This window comes from Rutidosis leptorrhynchoides, chromosome 8 (assembly GCF_046630445.1).
Source record: "Rutidosis leptorrhynchoides isolate AG116_Rl617_1_P2 chromosome 8, CSIRO_AGI_Rlap_v1, whole genome shotgun sequence".
Classification (NCBI taxonomy): Eukaryota; Viridiplantae; Streptophyta; class Magnoliopsida; order Asterales; family Asteraceae; genus Rutidosis; species Rutidosis leptorrhynchoides.
Window position 1 is genome coordinate 31,700,680 of NC_092340.1, and position 8,719 is coordinate 31,709,398.

The following is an 8,719-nucleotide window of genomic DNA, read 5'->3' on the forward strand; positions in this document are numbered from 1 at the left end:
TTCGACTCCGTGCGGGAAACCTAGTACCCGTAGAAGAACGCCGAAGATTGTATTAGGAGCGGTCTGGAGTCTTGAAGTTTTCACTTTTGTATTCAGAACTCGTTTAATCTATTGGTAATTCTATCCCTTGTCTTTATATAATGCTTTCCATTATGATGCTTTGTGATATTGTTGCCATGATTAGCGAGTAGTTATCTTTAGTGTATGTTATGACGTAATCAGTTATAATGCCGAAATTATATTATGGCTTGTGTATGTTTTCAAAATGCTTTCCGATTATGCTTTGAACTCAATCTCTTTTCCAACTAATAGAACGTAGTTATTGGCTCTGTATTAGGAAGTCGCAAACCCCGATTCAGAGTACACTATCTGTGTCACCCCTTGGTAAGATAAGTCTATCAGATACAACGTGAGTTTAACTGAGGCACTCCGGTTGTAGTAAGTCCAGCGAGCTTTGGATTCCGACTGAGGACTCTTTCGTAGTGAAATATCTGACTAGACCCCTAGTACATTGTCGGTCCTAGACCATGCTAGTGTAGTCACCAAACATATAAACTTCGTACGTGCACGCTGAAGCACAACTGTTGTTGTAAGCGGTAGCTCTACTAAGTAAGGCCATGGAAAATGGTTAGTGTTGACTAGTACACTTCACCATAATGCAGTCTCGAGCATTGCACCCCGCTTGAGGTATTCTTATTTAATTAAGGAACTGTTTGTTTGAACGCATAAATGATTGGACCGTTAGGATAACCGAACGTTTCCTGGAAGTCAGCTTGACTTGGCCATGGTGTTCTTTATGGTTGAACTCTTATAAGGGCCTAACTATCTTTCAAACCAATCATTAATGAAAACATTGCGACCCATCACGTCTCTCAGATATGGAAAACTGTGTATTCTATTATACTTAAGAAAGTTTAGACCATTTCGGAATGTTAATACGTCACCAAACCGAGTTGATGAATTGGATGAGTCGTCTGAACGTGTATGCCTGTAGTCAGACTGCACGGGCGTCGGGGGTAAGGGACGTTGATGTCTATTCAGAATCTTCAAGCCTATCGCATACCCAGTGACATGCCTTATGGCAGGGTCGTTTAGGACTAGTGTAGTAAATACAAGGTCACTGTCAATCCATGAGCCAGCATTCCATAATACCGGTAAAGTAACTGATGAAATCATAGCATGCACTTGTTTTAGCCTTATCTGAATTACAAATTTTATCGTATTTACTTTACTTTACTTTAATCTAGAAAACCCAAAATTAGGTAATCACCAACTACTCCTGCACTCTATAATTATCTTAAGTTTTAGATATAGGTTCGATTCTACTGATATCTCAAAAATACGAGTCTAGGTCATACTTCCCTTACTCATAATAGGGAGTAGTACGATTTAGGCCCCGCTAAATATAAATTTAAAACAAGTACCCCCTTCTTGGTGGCCGGTTATGACGCGCCGGGACCTAACGACATCGCGCAAAATAAAACCGTCCGTTTCGGTCATATCAAGGGGGAACCCAGTTTTTGGCATCGCTGCCGGGGAACTGGTATCAGACAATACTGCTCTCTATCAAAATCATTCACAAACGTGGTGTCTAAGAAAGACAATTATACAGAGACTTGGTTGTTGGATTTTCCGAACAGTCTCCAATTATATCGGAACCAAAAGGATCCTGCCTCTCCGTAGTCGGCCTGGCCACTTGGTTTGTTGAATAGTTCGTGCGATGCTCTGTTATCGAAATACCAGGGAATCGGTAGCAAGAACCAAAAACATGTCTATAATTAGGATAATTAGAACACCTTAGCCTAGAATGCCTTAGCCTAGAATACCTTAGACTACTTTAGAATAAGATTACCTTAGACTACCTTAGATTACTTTAGATTAATTATTAGCTTACCTTAGACTAAATTAGGAAGGTAGTTTATCTATTTGAAAATATAAAACAACAAAAAGAGGCATACCCAGTGTATGACCCAAACCCGATATAGACCAGGGCCGTTGGTATTCGTACCTGATCCAGACGCCATAATCTCTAAAGCATGCAAGGAAGCAAGAATCAGAAAACAAATGGCGTTACACGTTACTTTAGCAGAAAACACTAAACCCTCGATTGAAGGTCGAGGAGGACCGATCAGATTCCCATAGATTCAAGGACACTCGTTCGAGTTAAAACATCACATCATCCATCTCATTCAAAATGGTTGCCAATTTCACGGATTACCAAATGACGATCCTAATTCTCACCTAGATAAATTCATATCTCTTTCGAACTCCTACAAACAGCCAGCAATAGGACAAGATATAGTCCGGCTATACTTGTTCCCCTATTCTCTCACTCATCATGCACAGACATGGTTCGAAGGACTGGAAAAAGATTCCATCATGTCTTGGACGGAGATGGCTACTAAATTTCTAACCAAATATATCCCTCCTTCTGAACAAACCAAGCTAAAGAATGACATTATTAACTTCAAACAAAGTTATGATGAATCTCTTTACAGTGCATGGGAGCGATTCAAAACCATGCTGAAGAAATGCCCTAATCACCAGTTAGAACGGTCAGCCCAAATATGTACCTTCTACAATGGTCTTACGGTAAATCATAGAACGACGATCGATGACGCCGCTCAAGGAAATCTGATGAACCAAACCGCAGACGAAGCATGGGAGTTGCTCGAGAACATGACAATGCATCATCATGACTGGAACAGTGGTGAAACAACTTCATCATCTGCAGCACTCTCCGCAATTAACAATCAAACAGAGGCCATCAAATCTCTCACATACAAGATGGAGTCTCTTGCCAAACAACTCGGAGAATTGAAGACGCAGCCACAGCAAGTTAACCAGGTCTAGGCCTGTCTTATCTGTACCAACCCGCAACCCACTGAAGAATATCAAGTGGAGTACGAAAACCCTGACGGTTCAGTCTGTTACGTTCAATACCCAGCTCGCCAATCAAATCACGGATTCAATCAACAAACTAGGGATAACCAATTCCAAAGAAACAACCAACCTTTTCGCTATCGTTACCCACCTTATCCACCCCAACAATCTCAATTAACCTACGATCAACCACTTCCACTCACTGGTCCACCGGCTGAGGAAAATTCCCCAACCACCCAAATTACAAAAGTAACCAACCCCACTCTCGGAACTGATGATCAGTTGACACAGTTCATTCAAGGACAACAACAGCTTAATCAGAGAACTGTATCTAGACAAGCCTAGGGACGCAGCTCGGACAGTTATCACAACGCCTTGAAACCAGACCACAAGGAAGGTTACCTAGTAATGCTGTCCAAAATCCCCACATAGAGGGAGTTAAGCAAATGGATTCGGTAATTCCAGGAGAAGAACCACGGAGGAGGTCAGCTAGGATCAAGAACAAATCGACGTATACTCAACAGTTGTCCACCGCAACTCCGGTTCGTGTACCCTATCCTGGAAGGTTACAGGAAGAACCATCCAAGCTTGATTCCTTCAAACTTGATGGAAACTTCCTGGACACTGTATCCAAAGTACCTAATCAAAAGAGATATATATCAGAAGGCTTCTCTCTACAAAGGAAAAGATACCAGATTCTAACAAAATTCCACTGAGTGAAGACTGCTCGACAGTACTCTGAAACTCTCTACCAAAGAAGCTAGCAGATACAGGCCACTTCATTTTCTCGTGTTCAATCTACTAATCTGGAACCATTCATGCGCTAGCAGATTTAGGAGCAAGTATCAACCTGATCCCCTACTCTCTCTACAAGAGATTAGAGATAGGAGACTTGTCACCAACCAAAATGACAATCCAACTTGCCGATCATACAATTCGATATCCTAAGGGCATAGTTGAGAACGTCTTGGTGAAAGTTGAAAAATTCTTGTATCCTACGGATTTTGTAGTGATGGACATTCAGGAAGACCTACACACACCAATAGTGTTAGGAAGACCTTTCATGAATACGGCTAGGACAGTTATTGATGTGTACAATCAAACCCTGATCTTACAATCACATGGGGAGAGCGTTACCTTCAAAATTGACCGAGCTGCCGATCTCTCTGGACAGGCAGAGATGTTTGCTATTTCCACCAGACGGATCACTTCCGATGATGAGTCCCCACCACCAGCCGAAGATGTCGAAATAGGTGTCGATTCACACTTCGTTGATGACTCAGAAATGGAAGAGGAGGATCCCAGCGAAGAAATAGAGGAAGAGGAAGAACCTGAGGAGGAAGAGGAAATGGGAGACGTAAAAGAAACTGCGATAATACCATCTTCAAGCCCGAAACGTCATGAAGAATTAATGAGGATTGAGACTAAAGATTACAGTTTAATCATTCGCTTCAAGAAGAAGACTGATAAGGTTAACATTAAAGACATAGAAATTGATCCCGAAAGTGTCAAGATAAATAATACTGCAGAGATCCGTTCATCGGACGACTCTTCGGACAATTATTCCACTGATGATGACGAGGAAGAGCAAAACGAAGACACCTTGGATAACTCATATTCTCCATCCAAATCAGATCAGGAGGAGCCAGACTCTTCTTTAGATCAAATTCCGATCATATCCACTCATGCCGACATGATAACCTTCGTCAATGAAACTGATGAATTTGAAAGGATTCTCGAAGCCATCCATAAGTCAACGATCGATTACACGCTGCGCTTAACCAAAAAAATCACGGCTATCAAGTATGAATACGATCGCTATCTCTAGAGAGAAGACGATAATGCTGAATTCTCAGAAGAAAAAATTCAAGACTTTATCAGTACCTTTCACGATCATATCTACCGTGAAGAAAGGCAACGAGAGCACGACTCAGTAGTTCGCACTATTCTAGAGACAAGATTTTTTCGAGATCAGAAGATCATTTACTCTAAGGTCTACAACGCCTTAGCCGGATCTGCACTTCCGTTCTCAGCAACCCAACGAGCACTACTGACTCTCACCCGGAAACATATGGATCATTCCACCGGACGCCCGACTTGCAAATGATCGAGGATATTCACAGTTTTTTTGCTCTCTTAGAGAGGGATAATTTTGAAAGCACACTAGAGAGGCTAGTGATTTATGTAACAATTGATCACCACGCCAATCTAATTATCAAAGAGTTACAAGACGTAGTCACAGAGGAAGTAAGACGCAATAACCCGTTTTCTCACCTTGAACCAGACCGAGTCAACATTGCCACCTACGTTACTAAGAAGATAACACTTATCTTCCAAGAATCCACGGATCCTAGTTTCACATTCAAAGCCGGATGTAGGGAGATATACTTAAAAACGGTGACATTAATGCTTAGGTCAGGGCTGCTCTTCACTTCTTTTCAGCTTCGCCTTTTGACTACTCTGTGCAAAGCTACGGACTCCTACTATGGAGACCACCGATCAGAATACTTTGAAATAATGAAGATACAATTTCTGACAATATTTGAAGATCTCCGAAATAAGCATCCTATCAGAGAGATAATCACCACCAGCACTGCCACAATGATCGACGTTCATGGGTCAATCAGCAGAGCAGTGGATCATATTCTTATCGGACTTCAAGATTTGTCACGAGCCGAAATCGCACACTATCTTTCTTTCAGAAGATCTTCAAGAGAAGTGCCGGACCTGTTACCACTTTTAGTCCGACACATTCTCAGGATTTATCCACCAAGACTCACATTCCCTCGAGAATACCAAGATCACAACTACCAGAGGGGAATGACTACTTTATGAGCATCACTAAGGTCGAGCCAACGACCTTAAACAAAAGCGCTTCTCGGGAGGCAACCCGTGCAATAAAGTACAGTAGAAGAATAAAGGATGACAAGTGAGCCGATGAATAAAGGCCGAAACCTCCCAGCCAGCAAGCTAGTCACCAGCAACCACGTCTGCTAGGGGTACCCTTTTCTCTTCGCAACTAGCTCAAATTTCTATGCCACATCCTAAGCTTATCACTAAGTGTGGGATTCCAACCCAAATGAACACTAAACGAATAATCCCAAATCTTCAACTAAAACTCCTAAGTGTGGGATACACTAGGAACATTGAGGACAATGAACATTTAAGTGTGGGATGATGGTATAATCCTTTTTATGCCATATTTAAATAACCCATTACAAAGATTTCAAGTCTTTAAGCCAAATTTCAAATTTTTAACAAAAGATAACCTTTTCGAAAAAGTATATTTGAAAACCTGAAACGTTTGTAAATAAAAATAAGGCTTAAATAAGGTGGAAGTCTTGTTAAGATGAACCGAATCTCTAAAAGAGCATTGCATAACTAGGAATTATCGACCTAAATTGATTATGGTGAGGCACCCAAATAAGGCCAGCATTCATCTTTAATGCTTCACTATTTTCCGTTGAGAGTGCCGATGTCTGTGCTCGGAATCAGAACTTGCTTTATATCTGCATTTCCAAGTTACGAAATGTGATTCGGTTGTAATCAGAAGAGCTACCCATCTGTCAAACAACCCGCTCACACTTTCGCTTCTTCTACCTCATCCACATCATCTTCACTATCAATTGAAAATCCTGAAAATAAGATTCCTCCAGTAAACCCGATGTTACAAACTTCTCAAGTATCATGGCAAAGGTCTTGAAAAAGTTTATCGGCAAAAAGTTTGTCGAGATGAAATCTCCAAACAAAAAAAATAAAATAAAAAAAATCAGAGTTTTGAGAAAAGGAGCAGAGCTTATAAAGAGAAACGCCGAAGAAGAACTTGTCCACAAATGCCTATCACTTCAAAAAGAAGTATAGTTCAAAAGTGCTTCTCAAAAATACCAGCACTCCTATCTATCTTAAATTTTCCGAAATAAAAGTCTTTTTAAGACTATGAAACCCTTTTTCACCCTTTAAAACAATTTCACCACCACTCCAAAATTCTGTTCCATCACTGACAAATGACCTAGAAACTATGGTTACTACCGTTTTCACATTAGTAGCAAGGATTTGAGTCTTTATCAAGCCTATGACGATGAGTACAACATGACAGGCTATGATTGAAATTCATTTCTTAGATCTATAGGGAACCCTAAACACTTGAGTGATTTGAGTGACCCGTGAAAGCTAGCCTAAGTCATGTAACCTCCTCGCATGCTTGCAGAGATAGTTTCAACCCTAACATAGATGACTCACCTTATCTTTCGCTCTTATAATAAAAAGCAAACAGCTTAGGCTATTAGAAAAGAAACTCCGAAAAGATTTCTTGAAGTAAAAAATGAGAAGTTTGCTTGAGGACAAGCAAAGTCTAAGTGTGGGATATTTGATATCGGCTAAAAAGTCACGTTTTCACCCCGGTATTAAGGCCCCAAAACAAGAAAGATTCGCACTTTATTGGAAAAATATCCACTTCATTGGTTAGAATTGAAGAAAAATTAATTACGAAGACGATGCAAAAAGAATCAAGAGAATCGGAGCTAAAACGAAGATTCTAGAGCGAAAACGGTGAAAGACAAGAAATCAAGTTACGATCCAGGAAATCAGTAGGCCAAATGGCTTGCCAAACAGCCTTCCAATGTGGGACACGGCATGCCAAACGACCAGATCAAACGGCTTCAGAAAACGGGCTGCCTCAGCAAATGGGCTGGCCAAATGGCCTGCCAAACGGGCTGCCAAACGGCCTGCCAGCCGTTTGCAGGCAAAAATCAAGCTTATTTAAAGGGCACTTGTCATTCATTTTCAACACACACTTCAATTCACCTCTTTCTCTCTATTATACAATATTAGTCACACTTTCAAGGTCTTCGACTCCGTGCGGGAAACCTAGTACCCGGAGAAGAACGCCGAAGATTGTATTAGGAGCGGTCTGGAGTCTTGAAGTTGTCACTTTTGTATTCAGAACTCATTTAATCTACTGGTAATTCTATCCCTGTCTTTATATAATGCTTTCCATTATTATGCTTTGTGATATTGTTGTCATGATTAGCGAGTAGTTATCTTTAGTGTATGTTATGATGTAATCAGTTATAATGCTGAAATTATATTATGGCTTGTGTATGTTGTCAAAATGCTTTCCGATTATGCTTTGAACTCAATCGCTTTTCCAACTAATATAACGTAGTTATTGGCTCTGCTATTGGGAAGTCGCGAACCCCGATTCAGAGTACACTATCTGTGTCACCCCTTGGTAAGAGAAGTCTATCGGATACAACGTGAGTTTGACTGAGGCACACCGGTTGTAGTAAGTCCACCGAGATTTGGATTCTGACTGAGGACTCTTTCATAGTGAAACATCTGACTAGACCCCTAGTACATTGTCAGTCCTAGACCATGCTAGTGTAGTCACCAAGCATATAAACTTCGTACTTGCACGCTAAAGCACAACGGTTGTTGTAAGCGGTACCTCTGCTAAGTTAATTAATGAACTGTTTGACTAGTACACTTCACCATATCGCGGTCTTGAGCATTGCACCCCGCTTGACGGATTCTTAGTTAATTAATGAACTGTTTGTTCGAACGCATAAAGGATTGGACCGTTAGGATAACCGAACATTTCCTGGAAGTCAGCTTGACTTGGCCATGGTGTTCTTTATGGTTGAACTCTTTTAAGGGCCTAACTATCTTTCAAACCAATCATTAACGAAAACATTGTGACCCATCACATCTCTCGGATATGGAAAACCACGTATTCTATTATACTTAAGAAAGTTTAGACCATTTCGGAATGTTAATACGTCACCCAAGCGAGTCGCTCAATTGGATGAGCCGTCTGAATGTGTATGCCTGTAGTCAG

The 8,719-nt window shown here is 40.9% G+C and overlaps 1 non-coding gene across 1 annotated transcript; it reads right to left on the reverse strand.

The window, feature by feature from the left end:
- Window positions 1–2,442: 2,442 nt before the first annotated feature.
- On the reverse strand, window positions 2,443–2,549 carry LOC139865427 (small nucleolar RNA R71). Its single transcript, XR_011764948.1, has one exon. It is a non-coding gene; the product is annotated as a small nucleolar RNA R71 (small nucleolar RNA).
- Between the last annotated feature and the right edge of the window lie 6,170 nt (window positions 2,550–8,719).